At 41.1% G+C, this 24,230-nt stretch overlaps 1 long non-coding RNA gene across 2 annotated transcripts; it reads right to left on the bottom strand.

Moving 5' to 3' along the window:
- Positions 1–17,954: 17,954 nt before the first annotated feature.
- Positions 17,955–22,242, bottom strand: LOC133919142 (uncharacterized). Of its 2 annotated transcripts, XR_009909897.1 has the most exons (3): positions 18,878–22,242; positions 18,628–18,747; positions 17,955–18,295 (listed from the first exon to the last, which is right to left on the bottom strand). It is a non-coding gene; the product is annotated as an uncharacterized LOC133919142 (long non-coding RNA). The 2 variants fall into 2 exon arrangements; XR_009909896.1 differs by lacking the exon at positions 17,955–18,295 and having other exon boundaries at positions 18,423–18,747.
- Positions 22,243–24,230: the final 1,988 nt, after the last annotated feature.

The raw sequence follows: 24,230 nt of genomic DNA, 5'->3' as shown, positions 1-24,230 counted from the left end.
ACATTGGTTCTCATATTAATATTAAGCCTTTTGTAATGCTCTATTTATATGTATTTTTTATCATTTTATATTAATATTAAACCTTATTAGAAAGAATTCTGCAAGGTAATTTTGTATGAATTAATGGTGGGAGGATACAAATTCTAATTTATCGAACATTAATATTATGAAGAACAATTATTATATAACCTAGCATAGAGATTACATACGCTGATAAGCCTTATATTTGATATGAGATTTTTTGTCGGTGCGTGAATAGACACTAACTATAAAGAGGTGACGACAACAAATATTGGTATATACGGGATGCCTAACGACTAACTTAATAATGTGCCGCTGCTAAACCTAACATGACTTAGGGAATGAAAATAGACCAGGTTACAAAAGATGGTCGCTACTGAGTGCACCTGGAATATTTGCCATTCCTTAGAGCATCAGGGTCTGAAGCCTTAGCGCGACGGGCCCTCTCCCGCTTCCTTTCCCTCTCATTCTCACGAGTTTCAGCCACGGTGCGCTCCTCCACTGTCTTCCTCATGCGCTCCTCCTCTTGACATTGTTGCAGAATACGGCCCGGACATTCTGTATACAACACTGTTGCCCATATTCGGCACCTCAAGTGCCGAATATGGCCCGGGCCCACCGTTCGATGCTTTTTCCGGAATTTAAGGTACCGAATACGAGTGCTAGATTTATAAATACGTCGATATATTATCTCATTTAGCAAATACGGTGACATATGTTATCTATTTTTCTATTTTTGTCGTAGTATTTAGGTGAGACATTTATACACATAAACAAAGCTACCCAAGCAGATGCCAAATTTAATGCATAAACTATGGTACGGTACTCAACTATTTAGACCATAAAAATATGAGTTGAAATAATCACGTGCACACCTAGAAAAAATATTTACAGAACAATTAATATCCTTAGATCTGTCAATATCTAATAAATCCAACAACTAAAATTCGTTTGAGGTGTTTCATTCAATCCAATAGTCTAAAATGAGTTGTAATCAACCATTAAAAATCCTATGTCACCTAAACAAGCAGTCCATGTAACATATATATTCTCGGATCTGAATCCAATGGCTAATATTGTGTTTTCGTTCACATTCTCTCACACAGTCGAGAAATCATTAATTTTTATGATTTACTCTCTAAAATTTGCTCTCATTAATCCTAGTTATTAATTTGCTTTAAAAAAAGACCATACAATCAATTGGAGATCAGATTTGGCCCTAATCCCCCAAGAAGTGCTTAGTTTTCTATTAATTATTTTGGAATCATACACAATCATCTTCCCACCAAATCAATTAGTCCATCAATATAGAAACCATAGCCTCCAGGATTTCTTCCTGCACACAATGTTAATTTGGGGACTTAGTCAATCAATCAATTAGTTCCCGCAGACTTGCACCATACCCTCTCCATATCAATACGAACACTTTTTTACCCCATTTATGCCTACCTGCTCCCCTCCCCTAATCCAAATCAGTGGCGAGCGACTTCCTCCGCATCGTCACGTGTGCTTCTTCGCCCTTAAGGGCTTAGAGCACCATTACGCACGGCTACACCAACCCGCCGCCCCACTTAGCCTCCCCTCTTGAAGTAGTGTCTCAATGCACCGCGTTGTCCTCTTGTTCATGCCACCATCGACTGATAGTGCGGTGAGATCGCAGTCGTCCGTGGTCACTTTGCCCCTTATGCCCTCCCTTCATCCGAACGGGTAGATGCAACAAAGTTCCACATCACACTCACCTTGATGGCCCTAGAATTCGTCCTCATATCTAGCTAAATAGGTATATGTGTTTTATTGACTAGAATATGTTCAATAGAATGCTTGACTGGCTAGGGTAGGTGTATTTCTAATTTACCACTCTTCAGTTCATAGATGCTTGAATTAATGATTTATGTTTAACTAATTAATTTGTATCATCTTTTGATTGGCACTAGGTGTAAATAGACATTTTGCCAATATTTTTGTGGAAATGTGTTGTGTTGGGCACAATGCTTGAATGATGTTTATTTAATTTTGTCTACAGAACCAAGCTCTATGAAATTTTTTCACCAATTTCTCTTAGTAATGCTTATACATGTCCATTCATTTACTAGGAAGATTCTTGATGGCATAGAAGTATTGATACATTGGCAATTATTAATGATAGATTGACAGGTGCATTCGAAATTGAGCAATTACATTTCTGAGGGCTGGAAAAAAAGGAAGATGTTTGATAATGGTCAATACATGGATGTTAATTGTATTGTTGCAAAATAAACAACTTACATGTTGATATATCATCTGAGTCAGTGCCGCGCAATCGTTGTCATCCCTTGGACCACAATTGACTACCATTAGTGACATGCTCTCCAATTAAGCAAGGTATGCAACATCCTCATTATGCACATCAATTGTTGGTTGATGATGTCATTTAGGGAAGCAATATGGTTCATTTGTACAGTGTGGTCTTCTATGTGTTTTAAAGAATATTGAAGGGATTAGTGACGTACTAAGATAGGGGTGAATTAGGACACCTAAATCTAATTGGCTCTAACAACTTTACAAGATAAACCTATATTAATTTCTATCTAAATATGCCCTAAGTTCATCTAGTGTGTCTACTCTACCGTTTAAAAAGGTTTACAACCTATAGCCAATCCTAGCAAACTACTCTAGGAAGGTAAATACATAAAGAAAGATTGCAAAAATATAAATGAGAAAACATAAATAAGATAGAGAGAGTAAACTCGACACAAGAGATTTTTATCTCATGATATCGATGGCATAAATGCCACCTTTAGTCCACGTTGGAGCAATCACCTAGGTTATAGCTCCCGGATGGCACCCAGTCACAGCCTTTGAGCCACCTAGGCCTCAAGTAGGTTGAGCCACCAATGCAAGGTCTCACCACAAGCCTCTCTTCCGATCACTTGCCTTCGTCTTCACTTCGGAGCTTGAGTCGTCAAGGCAAGAGTCTCTACAACCCTGTACAAGCGTCTTGTCACCGCTTCACACCAAGTTAGAGGGTCAACAAGCTTGAGCTACCAAGGCCTAAGGTGCCAGCGAGTCACCAAGACTTCAAGGTGCTAACATACCACTTGATACAAGCTAAGTTCATTCCTTGATCCCCTCTCTAGGCAACAACACCTAGCAACAACTCTCTCTAGTCCTATTAGCACTAATTACTCTCCAATCTTATACTTAATTGCCTTAGACGATCACTTTTAGCATTTTGGTGGTTTGAATGTCTTCTCGTGTATATGAGCTTCTCTGGATTCCAACACACTGAAATAGCCAAGTGGGGAGGGGGTATGTATAGCCTCAAACCTGCACACTAACTGTTGCTCCAACAGTCACAAAAGACTGTGAACACCGAATGATCCGGCGTCAACAATAGTACAATCACCGGACCATTCGATGTGTACAGTAGTAGAAACTAGCCATTGGAACTCCACTCGAACTGACTGTGAGCACCGAATATTCTGGGTTAATCTTCAACTCCATCACCGGACTATTCAGTGTGTATACTTCAGCCGACTGAGCCACTTCTTCAACACTATTGAATATCCAGTGTGTAGATCTTCAAGACACCGGACCATCCGGTGTGTACAACCATAACAAACTAGCCGCTGAGACCTTCTCCTAGAAATGCTCCGGTGCAACCATCCGACGTGTACACCTCTGAGCACCAGACCATCCGACGTGTAGATCTTCAGTCTTCAACAGTCCTATGGAGAAATGCTGCAGTGCGTATATCCAGTGATCACTGGACCATCCGATGAGTTCATCCTTTTTCTTTCGAAAACTACACTCCTGCTATAAAACACTCCGGTGTTAATACCACTCTAACATCGAACCATCCGGTGTGTTGTTCTAAAAGGCTTCTTCTGAACCAAGAAAACTCCGGTGTGTACAACAATCAGAGCACCGGACCATCTCGTGTAGTCTTTTTTCCTGGAACTTCTTCGATTCAATCAATATTTGTCCCGGCTGCGGTGATTTCTTTATATATTGCATCCATAAGATATACTAAAGTATATACTTGACAAACATATTAGTCCTATTGACTATGTTGCCACACATACATGCCCTAAAATGTCTGCTACAATCTCCCTAAGGGCATGTTTGGTACAATCTCCCCCGTTTTGGTGATTGATGACAACACAAGCAAAGCAAGTGGTAAAACATAAATGACGTCAAATGTAAAGTATACCAATAATAAATGACAATAATTATAAAGTGCACAAGACTTTACCAATTCACTTGGATGCATGGAAAGAACAATTAATGGTACCAATTTTAAGAACATCAATAATACCAATTGAAAATGAACCATTGAAACCAACTGAAGATAGATCAATCGTAAGGGAAAGATGCAATCTTTGTCATACCTTATTCCTTCACTTTGTCCTCTTTTGTTGTGACTGTTATGGAGATAATTCTTCTATTTTCTCCACCATCACTATCTCCCTTGATCGACCCATGTAAGAACTCTTTACTTTGCACAATTCTTTGTCTTGATATCACTTGTAATCCTTTCATGCACACTTCTTGGATAATGCTTCTCCCATTGTTAGCAATCTTTAATAATCTTGCATCATGCAACTTGAGCTTGCTTTGGTCATAAAAAATTTCCCTCTTTGTCAACAATCTCAAAAAGGCTACAAACACATATTGAACTCAAGGGAAAATTTTAGAGCACACATGAGAGATCTTCATGAACCATGATCCAATAAGATGATATAACTTGTAGAAATCCAATTGAAAGAAATAATACCAATTAAAGAATAAATTATACCAATTGAGTGATAAATGATACCAACTAGAGTAAATAATACCAATCGAAGGTATGCATACCAACTATAGGGATGCAATTGAAATGAGCAATGTGAATATCATTTGAAATAAAAATATATAGATCACAATTCATAAAAATCACATAATATAGTTTAAACTCCCTCTATATGTGTGCATACATGATGAGATAGGAAGTTTAAGCCATATTATGCATGTAGATAGTTTAAAAGATCAAATGAATTGAAAATTATACTAATTGACGAATAATCATTGCATACATACTGGAATTTGTAGATTATTCTATAAGACTACAAAAGATACGACTTGAACACATGTTAGTATCAAAATCATAACTCATAAGATATATTCCCCTAAATGTGTGCATACAAGTGTTGAATACTTGTGAGAGATATGCACTTGTTATTTATAACAACGAGGAATTTATCCCATAGATTTGACTCATAGCACATAAAGGGTACAACTTGTAGAAATATGTCATGTAAAGAATCTACAACTAATTAACCATGTAAATTGATCATGGGTTAGAGAGAAACACAAGTAACCTATAATATGAAAATATATACTAGGCATTGCAAGGAATTGAAATATGCATATGCAATCCTAGACAAGGTAAATATACTAGATGCAAAATACAATGTATGAACAAAAATTCTAGCTACCGTTACCTCTTTTACCTTTGTATAAGGGGTTTTAGGTATATGATGATCAAGGATTTCATCAATACGCCCAATCTTATACATTTTACTTCTTTGCTTGAAACTTCACTTCATTTTGTGAGTCAAGTATCCAAATCCCCCAAGCCAACCCGTGGACTTCATATCTTCTTTAGAACCTAAACCGATTGGGGTCTTTTCATTTTGGTGATAACTTCCTTGGGCAGCTAAATGGGTTGGTTCCACCCCGATTCTTTCTTTTAACTATGTGTACAACTATTTTGCTATTTTCCTTCTTCTTGAGCTTGTAGATGGTTGATCTTGATTTTGATCTTGTAGTTGAGCTTGGTGTAGAAGTTGGGAGTCTTATTGGTCTCTTTCTTGACTTGCTTGCATTGGAAGGACTTGTGACATTCTTGATGACACTTGAAACATATTATGGTGGATACTCCATAAGCTTATTTACCATGTTGTCACCGTTATATTGAGGAGATTGGACATGATTCTTACCCTTTAATCTTGCTAAATTATTCTTTATCTTCTCCACCTCTTGCTTGAGCTCATCATTCTCTTGTGCAATGAGATCATTACATGATTCTACAACAACTTCTCAACACATGTCTCATTGTAAAAAGGTGAGCTAGATAGATCAATCAAATCATCATAAGAAGTGAAAGCATATAACTTATGATTAAAATCAAAGAGAGATGTAGATTGCTTCAAAAGGGCCTTAGTTTGAGATTCAATGCCCTTAAGTTTTACCTTAAGATCTTCATCCACCTTATTTAGTAATTCAAATTTGTTCAACAAATGTTTATAATTGGAAACAAAAGAAGCATGAATATCAATAAGGGCGTTGAATTTCTTAAGTTCTTTAGCTTGTTTCTTTAAGGCTCTTTGTTGCTCATTGATCAATTCAAAAACTTCTTCTTGAGAGGGTGAATCCTTATCGGATTCATCATCACTTACATTGCTTTCGATACCATTGGCCATAAGGCACTTGTGTGATGATGACTTGCGCTATGATGACCTTGAGGAAGAGCTTCTCTTGGAGGAGTGGATGGTGAATCTCTCATCACTTGAGTTTGAATCTTCATCTTCACTCACCCATCTTCCTATACTTGCAAATGCTTTGCCTCTCCTCCTTGTCTCCCTCTTGTTTTTGGTCTTCTTCTCCTTCTTGATATGATCAATTATTCTAATTAAATCTTTCATGGAGATTGGATGATCAATCTTGGTATTGATCCGCTTCATGTCCTTCTCCAATCTTGAGATAAGCTTGATGATCTTAGGATTCATTTCTTCATTACTTGAAGTGCTTGTCTCATCTTCTTCATCGTTCTCTTCATCTTCATCACTATTATCTTTGCTTGAGCTTGACTCTTGCTCTTGCCTTCTCATCTTCTCTTTCATGTGTGGCCAAGTAGCTTTCTTGCTTGTAAGCACAAGGTTCTTGGTGCTCGATAAGGAGGGAGCTTCAACCTCCATGTTTATGGTTATTTTATGGGCGGTGATCTTCTAAAGAACTTGACTTGAAGTCATCTTGTTAATATCGTTTCTGTCGTAGATGATAGAGACTATCAACTTATACTTCAGAAGTAGAGTTTGAAATATTATTCTCACCACTTGATCGTCTCCAATTGGCGCCAAACCTAACCCATTAATCTCATTGACAAGAATGTTCAAACGTGAGTACATGTCATTAGCATTTTTATGGGCAAATTATTTGATGCTATTGAGCCTAGTGACTAGTACATGATATTTCTCATTGTGCGCATTCTTTGTGCCTTCATGTATTTCAATGAGGTTAGTCCAGATATCATGAGCATTGGTGAGAGAGAATACTTGATTGAATGCATCAACACATAGAGATGATAAAAGGATACTCTTTGCAATCGCATTGAATTTCCCCTCCTTATTTGTGGGACGTTGTTTCATCCCCTCCTCAGTGACTCTCTAAATATTTAAACCTTTAGCTTGTAGAAAACAAGTCATCAAAATTTTCCAACAGGGGAAATGAGTGCTGTCAAAGTGTGGAGCACTACCGATATCCATCCCTATCCCGGATGTCACAACTCACTAGGCGGTGAAGCCTAACCGATGCAATTGAAACCATGGCTCAAATGCCAATTGGATTGGCGTATCCTTGTGAAAGGTGTGAGCCCCGGCTCTAATACCAATTGAAGGAATCGGTGACGTTATAAGAGAGGGGTGAATTAGGACTCCTACATCTAATTGACTTCAAAAACTTCACAAGATAAACCTATATTAATTTCTATCTAAATGCACTCTAGGTTCATCTAGTATGTCTACTCTACCATTCAAAAAGGTTTGCAACCTATAACCAATACTAGCAAACTACTCTAGTAAGGTAAATACACAAAGGTAGATTGCAAGAATGTAAATACGAAACATAAATAAGGTAGAGAGAGCAAACTCGGTATAAGGAATTTTATTTTGTGGTATCAATGGCTTAAACGTCACCCCTGGTCCACGTTAGAGCAACCACCGATGATATAGCTCCCGAACGGCACTTGGTCACGATTCTTGAGCCACCTAAGCCTCAAGTAGGTTGAGTAATCAAGATAAGGTCTCACCACAAGACTCTCTTCTGATCACTTACCGCCGTTTTCACTTCGAAACTTGAGCCACCAAGGCAAGGGTCTCCACGTCCCTATACAAACGTCTTGTCACCGCTCTACACCAAGTCAGAGGGTCAATAAGCTTGAGCCACCAAGGCCCAAGGTTCTGGTGAGTTACCAAGACTCTAAGGTGCTAGTGTATCACTTAGTACAAGCTAGGTTCACTCCTTAATCCACTCTCCAGGCAGCAACACCTAGAAATAATTCTCTCTAGGCCTATTAACACTAATCACTCTCTAATCTTATGCTTAATTGCCTTGGATGATCACTTTTAGCACTTTGGTGGCTTAGATGTCTTCTCAAGTGTATATGAGCTTTTCTGGACTCCAGCATACTAAAATGGCCGAGTGGGGGGCTATTTATAGTCTCAAACCCGCGTATTAGTTTGTTCTCCAACGGTCATAAAAGGCAGTGAACACTGGATGATCTGGCGTCAATAAAAGTACAATCACCGAAGCATCTGGTGTGTACATCAATAGAAACTAGCTATTGGAACCCTACTCAAATTTATTGTGAACACCAGATATTTTGGTGTAATCTTCAACTCCATCACCGGACTATCTGGTGTGTATATTCAACCAACCGAGCCACTTATTCTACACTGTTCATTGTCCGACGTGTAGATCTTTAGGACATCAGACAATCAGGCGTGTACAATCATGCCAAACTAGCTGTTGAGACTTTCTCTTGGAAAATGCTCTAGTGCAACCATCCGGTGTGTACACCTCCGAGCACCGGACCATCCAGCTTGTATAGCTTCAATCTTCAGCAGTCATTTGGAGAAATGCTTCGGTGTGTATATCCAGTGATCACCGGACCATCCAGTGAGTTCATCCTGCTTCTTCTGAAAATTGTGCTCCTGTTGTAAAACACTCCAGTGTTCATACCACTCTAACACCGGGCCATCCGGTGTGTTGTTTCTGAAAAAATTTCTTCTAAGCCAAGAACACTCCAGTGTGTACAACAATTTGAGTACCAAACCATCCGATGTAGTCAATTTTCTATGACTTCTCCAATTCAATCAATCTTTATCCAGGCTGTGGTGGCTTCTTCATGTATTTCATCCATGAGACCTACTAATACATATACTTGATAAACATGTTAGTCCCATTGACTATGTTGTCACTAATCACCAAAATCAAATACATGCTCTAAAATGGCCTCTACAATCTCCCCAATGGCATGTTTGCTACAAATATGGTTCATTGGTTTAAAGATAATACTGTCGTAAACTTTTTTCTTGGTAATGCTTTTCTTGAACTTTTTTTTTGGCCCATGTAAATTAAAATCCACATAACAATTCTTAGTGAGAAGGTAACCCTATTTACATGTACTTTCTACTAATTAGTGTACTACTCGCATATGGCACATTGATAAGATGCTTCTTCATTTCCATCTGGGGAGCACACCCCAAGGTTTACGGAGTGCAATATGAATGTTATGGTCAGATAATTTTAGTTTGGTTAAACATATTTATGTAAAATATAATAATGCACATGGGAGAACATTACAAATTGTATTTCTATCTAGATGTGTAGATGTATCAACCATTAATGGTTGCTCTAGTGCATCATCCACTAGCCATGGCCGTGCTCGCGAGGTCCACGGAGGTCATATTCTACCAAGTCAAGGTCGACAGTGCATGGACTCTACTTGGCACTTACTTGGAATGGTTTGTGGACTCCATTGTATAATGCAAAAAGAGCTTCTTGGGATCGACTACACCAGAGAGAACTTCATCTGCAACAACATCACCATGGGTGCAACCCCAACCGTGAAGCTGATGCCATCAATGTCGTCACCTGCGCAACTCAGCCATTGTAGCTACTTGGAATCAAATGGTTAGTTGCACATGGTCGGCGCCATGGTGAACTTGTTCCATAGGGCACGACACTTTACCTATAACAGTGTGATCTACAAATGCAATCTCCTGAATTAGAGGCCAAAGTGGTGTGGGGTTAACGGCGTCACTGACGTGAGACTATTCGTGTGGAAGCATTTCAGTGACAACCTCAATGGAACAAATGTCTCCAAGTACAAGAGAAACATCTACTTCTTTAAGCCTTTGTATAGGGATCAATATGACTTGGCCCATCGTCTGGAGACCATTGACATTGCTACAGGCACATCAGAAGTGATAGCTTTCCACCAGAAGATGCAAGGTTTATGAGGCTCTAGGTTGGATTCGACCGAATCTTTGGAAGGGAGGTACATAAATATTGATTGAATGTTTATATAGTAGGGCAAGTGGTTCGGACGAGTCAATGTAATAGGTAAGGGGATGCCCCACCCGGTGGGCCCCATGTAGTCACGTGTCAACCAAAGGGTGAATACCCTCAAGGCAATGGCCTCACCTTGCGACCAGGATAGGGCTCCTGCGACCAGTCCCCTGGTCGAGGACAAAACCCTGTGGTCACAGGGCAGGTACTCACCTAATCGGTTAAATCACATTTAATTCCACGCACTCAAGTGATTTCCTTTCCCAGGCACTCCCTTTTGGTGAGCAAGCTCATGGGCAGGTGTTGTGGTGCAGTGACCCATCTTGTAGCATTTAATGCTACAAGATGGCCTCGTAGACAAGCGTGATGGCATTCGATGATGGGACAGAGCATGCAGGATGACCAGAGAAGGGTGTGCGTGCCTATCCTTTAGCATGATGAGCTAGGAGTAGTTGGCTTCATTAGGTGTAGGTCTGCCACCGGGTTTGGAACGGTCCGTTTGTATGTGCATCTTGTCTCCTGTTATATAAAAGGGGAGGACCCGGCTTGTAGGATAGCAAAATAATACATTATGTAAAAAGTCCATCAAATCCATAAGAAAATACACAAGACGTAGGGTTATTATCCTTTAGGAGGCCTAAACCTAGATAAAATCCTTATGTTCTTGAGTCCATTAGGTCCAACCTCAAGAAACGTTGATCAACATGCCCATCAACCGGTATACCCTAGATTCATTATCAGGGATTATCCCCCGACAGTTAGCGAACCAGTTAGTGGCATGTTTTTTTTCGTATTTCTTCAAGCTTCAATACCATGGTTGGGCAACCCATGTTCGGATCTATGATGGCCATGGAGTCCCATTTCAAGGACCCCTGCCATCACAAGGTATTCGTCATGGGGGACGACACAAACGAGCTCACGCGACGAGCGTGTTGATCTATGTTTTTTTGTGGGTGTATAGCGAACCCGACGTATACTGAACGACAGACGTGTTGATCTACGTTTTCTTGTGGGTGTATATCAAACTAGCTCAAGAACACAAGTATTTATCCAGGTTTATGCCTCCTGTGTGATAATAGCCCTACGTCCTGTGTATTTTCTTATGACTTGTGTGAACTTGTTACAGAGTATGTTCCGTTGTCCTTACAAGCCTGGTCCTCCCCCTTTATATAGAAGGGGAAAAGATGTACACACAAATAGACCTTACAAACTAAGTGGCAGACCTACCCCTAACGATAGCTAAAAAAATACAACAACTTGACCAACCCTAAGGAGTTTTTGGAGATCTACACTACCATGGTGAAGTCCACGGGGGCGACGGGAAGGTCATGGCGAACTATTTTTCGATCGCCCTGATCGGTTTGCCTCGGTCTTGGCTCATGAACCTCCCCCACAGGTTAGTTCACCCTAGGAAGACTTATGTGACCACTTCGTCGCTAACTTCCAGGGAACTTACGCCCAACAAGGGGTCAAGTATGACTTGTACCAGGTTAGGCAGCAACAGGGCTAGTCGCTGTGAGATTACATCTGGTGTTTCACCATGCTGGAATACCATTCCAAAGATCACAGGTGAGTCTGTGGTGATCGCGTTCTGGAGGGGGATCAGAGACCAGAAGATGGTCAAAAAATTAGCCACCAAGGAGGTCAGGAGCACTACTGAGCTCTTCGAGCTCACGGACAAGTGTATGTAAGATGTCAAGGCCTGAGAGCGCCAAACTGGTGCAAAGCAGTAGCCGACCCCTGGGCAGCCCGCCTCTTCCAAAGGGACTGGTTGGAAAAAGAAAAAGAAGAACAAGCGCAAGGCCGGACCACCCAACATCATGGCAGTTGAGCAGACCAGCCAACCACTCTGACGCTTCGAGAAGAAGGACGCCAAGAAGGGCAAAGGCTACTCCCAATCCACCGCACTCACTCACACGATCTGACTGAATGCAAGGTTGTGTGAGGCATAATCGACAAAGAGCTTGGGGGCTGCAAACTCGGACGCGACGATGATGGTGAAGACGGGACCAATCCCGACCAATCAGCTTTGGGTTTCCAGCAGGCCGAGCACATGATCCACCATATCTTTGGGGGTGTCGCAATGTATTCCTCGAATAGGGAATACAAATTGGTGGTCCACGAGGTATGCGCGACCATGCCGGGTTCGAGTCCATGACTAAAGTGGTTGGAGGTACGCCTCACCTTTAGCCAGGCAGACCACCCCGCATGCATCAAATGCCCCAGACTTTACCCCGTCGTGGTTGAGCCTATAGTGCACAATATCCGCATGTGGTGCGTACTGGTCAATGAAGGGAGCTTCATCAACCTCCTCTTTGCCGACATGCTAGATGCCCTACAAATCCTGAGGAGTGCTTTGAAACCATCTCCTCCCTTCTTCAGGATCACCACTGGCTCTTCAACCAAGCCATTGGAGCGGATCGAGCTATCCATCACTTTTGGTTCGCCGAACAACTTTAGGACCGAGAGGGTCCTGTTCGACGTGGCGGACTTTAGGACTGGTTACAATCCGATCCTAGGGTGACCAGCATTGGCCTAATTCATGACCATCGCCCACTATGCATACCAGGAAATTAAGATCCCTAATCCTAAGGGAGCCGTCACCATTTTGGGCAACCAAAAGACGGCCTTGAACTACGACAAGAGGAGTCTCGACCTGGCAGAGCTAACTACCGGGTCGTAGCCCAAAAACACTGAGCACAGTGGTTGTCCAGAGAAGGTCCACATAATCGTCAATCCCGATGATTGGCTTAAGGCAGTATACCTAAAAGACACCAACCCATCCAGAATGGTCCAAATCGGTGCTGGCTTGGACCAAAAATAGGAACTCGTGCTCATCACTTTCCTCCAGGCAAACACATATGTCTTTTCTTGGAGTCCATCTGATATGACCTTACCAACCTGCGACACCCTTAGGTACATAGTTCAATTATATTTTTCTACCACTAACAATATAACAGAATATAAGGGTATCTTGTTAGGAATGAGAGCAACCTCCGCACTTGGTATATAACATCTGCTAGCGAAAGGGGACTCGAACCTGGCCATAAACCAAGTGCAAAAGGAGTTTCAGTGCTCTGAATCGATAATGGTAGCGTATCTTGCTGAACTGATAAGGCTGGAGCGATGCTTTATCAGTTTTGAGGTCAAGCATGTCCTGCGCAGGGATAACTTTCTCGCAGATAAGCTGACCCGTCTAACTTCTTCTCACGCACCTATCTTGATTGGAGTTTTTGAAGAAGACTCACACAACCATCCACCGCGGTCCACCGTGGTCTCAGTCTAAGGTGAAGGAGATGCTCTGCTTGGAAACGGAGCACCCGAGGTAACACCTTTGGAGGCAATGCCTCCTTTGGTGCAGTCCTCGGATGGCTATCTTATGGTTGCCCAGCTTGATTCGGATACGACCTGGATGAATCAGATCTTAGCATACCTTCATAATTGGTCAAGGACAAAACCCTGCGACTAGCCCCTACTGGTCGTAAGGCCAAGTACTCATCTAAACGGTTAAATCACATTTAATGCCATCAACTAGTGTTTTTCTTCCCAGGAACTCCCTTTTGGCGATAAGGTCATGGGCAGGTGTGGTGGCGCAGTGACATGTCCCGTATCATTTAATGATATGGGATGGTCTCACAGACAAGTGTGATGATGTTCGGTGATGGGCCGGGGCATGTAGGATGACCAGAGCAGGGTGTGGGTGCCTATCCTTTGTCATGATGAGATTGGAGTAGTTGGCTTCATCGGGTGTAGGTTTGCCACAGAGTTTAGTACGATCCGTTTGTATGTGCACCTTTTCTCCAGTTATGGCCCTGTTTGGCAGGGATCCAGATCCACAATTTTTTGGAGTTGGTCATACCTAGCTTCAAAAAATCCAGGATCTGGAACTGTGGATGGATTGAGAGTATTTGGTTGAGACATCTGATTTTATTTTGAACAAAAAATAAATGTTTAAACCACTTTATTTTATTATACAAACTCTAGATCCAGCATGGATCTTGGATCTAGAGCTGTACCAAACGGGGCATGTATAAATGTGGGAGGACCAGCTTGTAGGATGGCAAAAAAAACATTGTGTAACAAGTTCATCTAATCTATAAAAAATACACAGGACATAGGGCTATTATTCTACGGGAGACCTAAACCTAGATAAAATTATCATGTTTTTAGTTCATACCATTGACCGGTATACCCCGAATTTATTGTCAGGGATTATCCCCCGACAAGACGTGCTTGATTAATGGTCGTATGTGGTGATAAAAAGTGTTAGATATGTTATATTTAGATATTGCTACCTAGTACATGCTTCCTTCAATTAGTGATGCTATTTTCATTGGTTGTGATGAGTTATTTGATTTTCTTATGTTTCACAAGTTGTGTTATTACACAACTTGATTAACACAATTTGATTTGTTCTCAAAACATGTATCATCATTTTCAGTTATTTGATTCATGTTAACTCAAAATATAACAGATGTCTACATAATTTAAAAATCATAGTGGTAGAATTGCTCGTGTGTATCGTACATAGACATTTGCTAACAGGCCCGGTCCTGAGATTTCGGGGGCCCGGTGCGAAACTAAACATAGGGGCACTTAATATATATGAGTTGTTACCAATAAAAACTTAAATTGCATCCAAAAACAATATTTATATGGAATACTTCATATATATTACCTTAAAATTTTCTTTGGACATTTCTAGATGTGAAGTCATTGATGATGGTATCAATATCAATCTCATCCAATAATTTCTTCTAAAGAGAATACAATATTTTCTTCTCTTATAGGCTCCTTCTATACTAATATATCCCTAACTTTGTTACGAAGATTATCCGAATTTCTTGAATCATAAATATCCGTAGTAAAAACCGGCTGCTCATCAACACTAGTAGATTCTGTAGCAAATGAATTAAATATGTTCTCATGACCACTTACATTGTTATCATCGTCGTTGATGTCAACATTGTCTTTCGTATGGGTAGGGCCTTGGTCTTCATCGTTCACATTAGTTTGTTCCTCTACAGTAACTATCGCCCACTCATGTAGGTTTCTTGAATTGCCCGTATCACTCCTTAAAAATTTGTCCATTGCCCCTTTTTGTGATTCTATTAACTCATCCACCCGTTTTCTCTTTTTCCTTCTTTTGCTACCCGATGCGTACTTCTCAATGACATAATACCTAGGACGAACTGATAATTGAAAAGATTAACATGTTAGTGGTTGAACTCATATAAATTACAAAGTTACAAAACTAAAAAAGATCGGATTAATTGAAACTAATCTAAATCTTACCAATTAGTTGGTTAGGCAATTACTGATTACTGATTCGTCCAAGGCAGGCAAAGCTCCAAGCTAACCTGACAAAGTCAATTAGGCAATTAGCTAAAGCCAAAGGTGTCTGTCACTATCTGTCACTAACAAGTACAGTTGGCAAAGCAATGATGGCATCATGGCAAGGCAAGGCAACATGGTGTTGCTGCTGCTCACTTGAATCAGTAGCGTCACATGCAGATGAGGAGCAGATAGATCACCAACTCGTTAGTCGTTACTCGTCTAGTCGTCTTGCACGGCAGCCGACAGCGATGGCGAAGCGGCCGTTGCAATGGAGTGGCGAGGCAACGACGAGGTGGGTTCTAGCCTGCTAGGTCAAAGGCAATCTCGCGTGTTGTGTTGGAAACTTGGAATTGGAAACTTTGTCTACGCTAGCAGCAGAAGGAGCGGCACTACGAATCTGCGATGGGCTGTTGCCTGTTGGGCCGACGCTGAGTGAGGCCTTGCCGCCCGGGGGTAGATGGGGCCCTACGAGTTGGGGGCCCGGAGCGGCTGCACTGCTCGCCCCTCCTACGGCCGGCCCTGGTTGCTAATAAATTAAGTTGGTTACATGATCATTTCTAGTTCTAGTAAAATTTTGCTAGGGATAATTTTTGTTTTTGCCATGAACAGGATCTCAATTTTACTTTTCCACCGTGTTTTATCACTTTTCGTTTTGCCATCGGTTTCAAAATTTATTGTTAGTGTTTGCCACTGCTGTCAACTTCGAGCCATTTCTGTCCATTACACACATGAAAAGACCATTCTGCCCTCGTCTTCTTCCTTTGTCCCAACCGCTCACCTAGCCGCCGCTGCAGACCGTCGTTGGCCCGTGGCTGCCTGTCGAACATTAGTGCGTCGTCCACCTTTATGGCGCTTCTGCTGCCACCCGCCCGCAGCGCTCTCCGTGGACTTGGATGCGAGGACGGGTGGTGGCTTCCTGGTGTTAAGCCTACACCGCGCCAAAGCCGGAGCCTTGGAGCTAGCTTGGCCGCCGTCGTGGCCAACTCACGCCTTTCTTCCCCATCTCCGCTCGGTTGCCCCCTGTTGAAAAATAGAGATGGAACGTGCATATCTTGTATTCAGTTGAGTTGTTGTGATTGTGCCAACCGACTAACTCTGTTACATATATGTCATGTAAGCCGTATGGCAACTTGTTGCCTCTACCTATATAAACTGACGATGGACTTGCAGCGTTTGTGCATGAGATCCAAACAAACCCAAACCGTGCTCTTTGATTTCCTCTTATGGCAAACGCCGCCTTGATTCCTTTGGCCCACAACACCTCCTCAACGCCAAGAATCCATATGCGTCATCAATTTGGCTATCCCGTGAGCGAAGCTCCGTCGCCACGGGCGTCTTCCTCCTCCATCGCCGGTCACCTCTGTCGCACTGCCTCGGCCGTTCGCTGCCCCGTTTGTCAACACTGTCAGGTTCCTTGCAATGTGGGGATGTCGATGCACCCCTAAAATGGCGTCGTCCGCTGTTGACCTCCTCCTGTGAAAGAGCAGCAGCTGCTTCTTTCAAAAAAAAAAATTCACAGGGGCATTTTAGTCCCGATTAATTGAGTTAAAACTATTTTTTTCCTGTTTGATTGATAGGCATCTCAAAAACTGATGGGATTCTTACTTTGCTGCGAAGGGTCTCCTGACTTTTCCATGTTAAGGGTGCCCGTGGATTAGATTCATCCATTTGCAATTTCTCCGGACAAAGGAGTCATGCGGTCATAAATTAAACCTACTAACCAAATGAAATCAAAGATATTCCGGAACCTTTTGAACTTTTGTTGTCGATACATCCATCTGCAATTTCTCCAGGGAAAAATGAGACTTGTGGAGTAATACCATGCTTATGGTCATATTTGGCGGAGCTCAAATCTAGCTACACTTTAGATATGAAGTTTTTAGGTTGATATAAAATAGATTAAGTGTCTTTTTATAGTTTAAAATCAAAATAAGATGTCTCATCTTAACATCCTTGATATATCCACAGTTTAGCTTTACGAATTCTTAAAGCTACGGATATCAAGTTATATATTTTTTAATTAAAACTCTGCCAAACAAGTTCTATATAGACATGTTTAATAGAGCGTCAATTTTAAAAATTCTTAGACCTAAATATTCCTAGCTCAATGAATTTTTAGATCTACAGCAGTGAATACACCGAAATATTCAGTGACTTATTTTGTTTCTATTTTAAACTAAAAAAATACTCAAACTATTTTATTTTAACCTATAATATCAAAATTTGACTTGAAGCTGAAAACTATACCCCTATCAAACCGAGCATATACATCATGATTCGTGCGATATATTCTGGCGGGCTCTTTATCGTGCAAATGCGACCTGGCACCAGCTCTCGTCGAATGAGCATAGTATTGTAGGAAGTACTAGTTCAATGGAGCTGTACGTAGCGTGCGTACGTGTATTTGAGTACAGGACACGGTCTCACGTGGACGCGTGCATGACGCTTGTGTGCGGTCGCGCAAGCAGCTGACGTACGTGCGCGAAAGCACGTTGGCGCGCGCGGCGGCCGGCGGGCGGAAATCCACGGGCTCTGCTCTCGGTCGGCCGGCCGGCGTGGGGGAACCGTCCGCTGCGACATCGCTGACGTGGATTGATCTCTTGGGCTTTGCCGTGCCCTTCTCCCGCTGAAGCAAGGAAGAGTATAGTGGTTTTTTTTTTTTTTTTTTTTTGCGGAAAGGAAGAGTATAATTGAAAACGGGAAAAAGAGCCAGTCACGCATCGATCTGTATTATACTACTGTTACTACACTAGTAAGTGTGAACGTGTAATTAATAATATTGTGATAGAAAGAAGGTACAATTTTTTCACGATATAAAATAGTTAATTGAATAAACTACGTGCAAAACTAAACCACACATCATTGTAACTTGTCCATGCATACTACTGAAGTTAACCAGTATACTACTATGAAGTTGAGAGCATCGTAGCCTGTCAGATGCCTGTCCAATATCCATACCGTGTTCTAGTACAAATTTTGCTTGATAGTGGAACATCAGTGTTATGACGACCTGAGCCTAGGAACATCGTCAAGACCATCTTTGCTCTTCACCTCTACTTTTCTGACAGCAAATTTGGCCTATCAAATGAAGCAGAAAAAAGAAGACATCGAGTATCTTATATTTACAGCCCAAAAAATTGAGTTGAGATTCCTTGAGCAGGCAAAGAAAAAAAAAAGACTTGCATGCATAGCAAAATTTGGACAATACCTGAATTAATCACATAGAGTGCTAGATGGCAAGTAAATGACTACTGAGTATTGTTCAGTATCAGTAGGAATACTAACCTGCATGAGAAAGTAAAATTCAGTAGTCATTTGTCAAAAAGGATAAACATATTTGCGATCTCATAGACTGACTCATATATGTACCCATGCAACAGATGTGTTGACTGGTATATTCAGAAATTAAAGATAAGGATTAACATAACTCATAGCAGCAACAGTTTACAACACAGAGATTTACCATGTATATCCGGCGCACCTGACGGAGCAGAAATAAAGTAGGTTACTTAAGAGCTACCAAGCTGTAAAATTTTATAATTATATATTAAAATGATCTTACTCTAAGAAAAATAAGTACATCTCTAACATCTTTTAAGGATAAAAACTGCTTAAACAAACAGCTAGATCCAAAAACTGTAATGAAAAATGGAACTCTTGGCCTTCGAGGCATCTGTTTGGAATATGCACAAATCTTTCATGAACCCCACATAAATTGAAGTGTTTTCTGTAAAGGAACTGACTACCAGATATTTAGCTATTTTTCTCTTCGACCATAGAGAATGTGGCTATAGGCATAGCCACATCATCTGATTCAAAGGTTTCTCAGTGCTTTTGCAGAATAAAAAATGGAAATAGGAAGTGGGTATCATTATCTCTTCGGGAGAACAAAGTAAGGTGGAAATTAACTGGATGCATGATAGATGATGTCTAATTACTATATAAGGGATTATTGATAGATGAGTAGTTTATGGCACGTACCCAATCACAGATTGTAGAACTCCTTCATTTTAATGCTTGGCAAAACAGAATACTTTAGGGACACAAAATTCATGTATATACACTCATTGTTCTGTACAACTCAGTCACTGGATCATCAGACTCACCGGAATGATGCAGAGTGCTAATTACATTCATAGGCATGCATGTGGATCCTTATTGACTTGGTTACTGACTCCATCCATAGCATTTGCCAGCACTACGGTTACAGTCAGCATGTCAAATTAGTACCAAGGCAATAGTATATATCTTGAGAAACCATCGTTCAACTTGTCAGGAATAGGTGCAACTTTTTAACCATGAATCTTGCACTCGTTTCAGTAAACAATAGTGGAGATCAAAACAAAATAGTCTGCAGTCAGCCTAAGCCAAAAGAAGACCCTATAAGTTAACACATTGAAGTGGTTCACAACAACAACACTTATTTGGAATACTGAATCACTGTATACATCTCCAAATTAAATTTGCCTTTAGAGCTATGGAAAAGTTGGATACGGAGCTATTACCAACAGCTCTCATATATAAAAGAGAGTTCTCGCACCTATACATGAGTTATCTTCTTAAAGCAGAATGTTACAACTTACAAGCTGTAGCTCTCATCTATTAAGAACAGTGCTGCAAAAGCACAATAAGTTATGCACACCCACCTGAAACTAAAGATTCAACAAATTTACATTGATTATTAATATTGATAAATAACTTTGTCAGGAAGATATCTATAGCATGAAATGACTATCTGTTAGAAGAGTTAACTGGTCTATAAGCAAGTCAATTGTGATGGTGTCTTCTGCTTACATAAATTCTATAGTTATTCCAAATAGGCATCAAGAAGTACAAGAAAGTTTCGTAGAACTGTTATAAATAACAAAGATACAATGCAAGGGGCTATGGAAAGGAACCTCCTTTACTCGTACAAACCACTGATTGATCACATAAAAGTACCTTATGGCTAGCTAGAGAACACAGATTTAGTGGTGTGAATAAGAATTTCTGCCAGCAATCGTCTCATGAAGACAATAAGAAAATGAAGTAGCACCTGCAGCAAATAGATTTGCTTATCGGGCAAATCTCTGTTTACCAGGCAAAGATCTGTATATGTCATTCTTCATATGAGTGTTTCCATGTCCATTGAATCATGAAAAGAAAAACAACCTTGCTAAAGGTGATTCATGGGTGGTTGGTGAGTTGATCAGCTTGGCAAAATAAACTGAAAAATGGTTTTGATCAATTAATTGGATACATTGTAGAACGTTAACAACTCTGTAACTTTGTAAAGACTGAAAACTATCTTTATTGCGACAAGCATCCATCAATTTGATAGCATTCTAGGAGTTTCTCTTGCTCAATAAATTATAATATTGTATCTATATTACAATGAAAGCATCTTGTCTCATCGGATAAAAGAAAGATTTCTGTTCAAGGTCTAAACTGAAAACTATTTTTGTTCAAGGTCTAAACTGAAAACTATTTTTGTTCATGGTCTAAACTGAAATACGGAAGACTTAAACCTAACTGAAATCACTACATCCTCCAAAGTAACCTGGTGTTAATTCAGAGAGCACAATATGAAAGCACTTGAGCGAATTGGGAAAGAGAAGTCACTCTCTCTGAGGCATCTCAACAAACACGTCATGGGCAGACAAATCTAGAACCCATTGTTCCAACAAGCGAAGAAATTGGTCAAGAAAGCGTAACTGGCCGATGAGATTTCAATATTGATCCCTCTACTTGTGCTGCCCAATGGACGTTACCGCATCCTGATCTTCCATGTTTAACAACTCGTGGTTGATGTGTTTAGAACAAAATATACTAAAATCACAAGTGTAGTGGAGATGAGGAGCTTACATGGCGGTGATTTGATGCTGATGTCGAATCAGATTAAGCCCAATTCGATCCAAGTGGCAAAATTTGCCTGCCAACGACAATCATCGGGGCTGAATTTCACCTACAGAATAGGCGTCGACGCGGCCAAATCGAGCAACCAGTGAGCGAATCGAGCTCGCGGATGAAGGCGATCGAGCTCCTGGGCGGTCCAGTGTAGCACCTCCCGCCGCACGGACGCGAGTTCTAGGCGGCCAGCTCGGCGCCCGTGATGGCCCGTCGAAGGGGTCGACGTCAATCTTTGGGAACAGAGCCTCCACGCGGCGCGTAACGTTGAATCGTGCTACGTCGTTGATGTAGTCCTCGTCGGCCTCGCCGTCGGCATCGGTGAGGCCATCGGGGACGGGCGCCGCCTCCATGCCCCGGGCATGCGGCCCTGCGGCGGCGAGACGCTCCCACTTGTGGTCCTCGAGGCGGCGTTCGGGGTCCGCGATGACTGGGTCGAATGGGATCTGGAGCGCCGCGCGTTGGCGGGCTCCTGAGCGAAGGCGTAGGCGGCGGTGCGGATGTGGGTTCGGGGACGGGGAGGAGGGCGAAAGGCAGAGCAGGAAGAAGAGGAGGCCCGCGGAGGCGTGGGCTAGGGCCAGCGTCAGCGCGACGGTGGACGCCGCCGAGGCGACGAGGGCGCCGGGTGGCCGACGGCGGGCGCCAGCTCGAGGAACGAGGGTGATGGACGTGCGTGACGTTTCCAAATTAGAGTAAGAAGTGGGGAAGGAAAGCAGGGTATGGTACGGTTAAAATGGTCCGATTTGATTATAATTTATGGATTTTATAAATAAATAAATAAATAAATATATATTAAGGATCAATAATATAGTCAAATAAAATTACCGAGTAGCTAGCTTGCTCAAGGCTTCCACGCGATCCAGCATGGAGAGTTCCATCATCCATAGTGGTGCCTCTTTCCCTGAGCACACATTCTCAGCTGGTGTGCTGAAAACTTGTATGATATTGTATAGCGAGATGAATATATGTATATGATCAATCTTAAAGATATATCGTATTTTTAGTAAATCACTAGTTATTAAATTTTCATAATTCTCCTCCTCGTCCCTCGCTCTTGACCCGGTGACGGCTTCGGAAAGAGATCTTGTAGTCTTTGTATATTTAGGATGTGTTTGGTTGGAGAAAATCGAAAGGAGGGAATTGATGTTTAAGGGCGAGTATTGTAAAATGTTTTGATTGGTTAGTGGGCATGATAGTTTTAATTGGATGAGATAGATAATTTGAGAAGCCAATTTCCACCATTTTAAAACCGCGAGTGATAATTTGGTGGAAATTGTCTTGCTACCGAAAGATCGGTGCATTTTCACCGTTCATCGTGATTTATGCTACAATTTCCTACCTCCAAACTAACACACAAAATGGTGGATAAGAATTATCTCTTAAACTTCCTTTATCATTTCCCATCACAAATCGAACAAGGGACTGAGACTAAAAGTTAAACTCCCACTACTAATTCTCATGCCAAACGCACCCTCTGTGAAGGTCATGATCTATGAAAGTGTTTTTGCTGTAAACGCATTGATGAACCTGAAAATCATTTCCCTAGTTTCTTGATCGCTTGAAGCACTAACAATTTTCTGCAGAAATTTTTCCATAAGTACTTAACACATATTTGTAGTCCGGACCCGCTCGATCTGCGCCTGCAACGTGTCATGTGCGTCCATGCGCTTTAGGTTTAATTTGTTGCCCGTATGGGATTGGCACCCTGACCCACTTGATCTGTGCCTGCGGCGTGTCATGTGCGCCTATACGCTTTAGGTTTGATTAGTTGCCCCTACGAGAGCAACGTGTCTTAATAGATACGTATAATTTTATAGAAAAACATATTTGGTTACATATATGTATTGTTTTAATTTGGTTTAACGGATACAAATGTATGTCTGTAGTCTGATTCGGGAGGAAAATTTGATTTGAGTTTCCCTCTACAGCCTGATCCGGTGGATGCAGACTCGCTCATGCATGCAGATTCATTTGTCAGTGTCACAAAAAAAATTTCATGCGAGCGTCTAATCACAGTCTCAACTCTTACATCCATTCATATGGCCTTAGATTTTATCAAGCAAACAGAAACTCAGTTTAGCTTGGCCACACAGATATATTCTATAAGAGTTTGGATGAATTTGTGCATATTTGAATTTGTTTGAATTCAAATTGAACTAAAAAGAGAATATCACATGAAATGATAAAAATGCATATAAATTGCAAAGGAACTTACTTTTTCACCAAGTAACCTAGGGTTGAAATATTAGTGATTTTTTCTAGATTTTTGGAGAAAAAAAATTGAGGCCTTAAAAATTACTAGAAGTTCTAAAAGTAGCCCTCTTTGAAGGTTTTTATTTTGAAATCTACATAGGGTATTGAGGTGAGTCCTTTTAAAATAGATTCATCATGAATTATAGGCTCTAAAAAAAGTTACATAAATTTTAGAACACAGTAACCCTACTGCCTAAATAAAGAAAGAGAAAAGAAGAAAAATTAAAAAAGAGGTGGTACTATTCATCCAAGCCCAACCGTCTCATAGGGTAAGGGTTGGACCTGCCACAGTGGCACCCTACCGCCCTCTGAGAGCGCAGTAGGTATTTTACCATCTTATGAGAGTATAGTAAGCAACTAATTTCTATAAATCTTTTAATCCGATGTATATTTATTTAATTATTTATATTAGAAAATATAAA

This window comes from Phragmites australis, chromosome 5 (genome assembly GCF_958298935.1).
Source record: "Phragmites australis chromosome 5, lpPhrAust1.1, whole genome shotgun sequence".
Classification (NCBI taxonomy): Eukaryota; Viridiplantae; Streptophyta; class Magnoliopsida; order Poales; family Poaceae; genus Phragmites; species Phragmites australis.
Note: the sequence above shows the minus strand (reverse complement) of the source record. Positions and strands in the feature narration are given on the sequence as shown.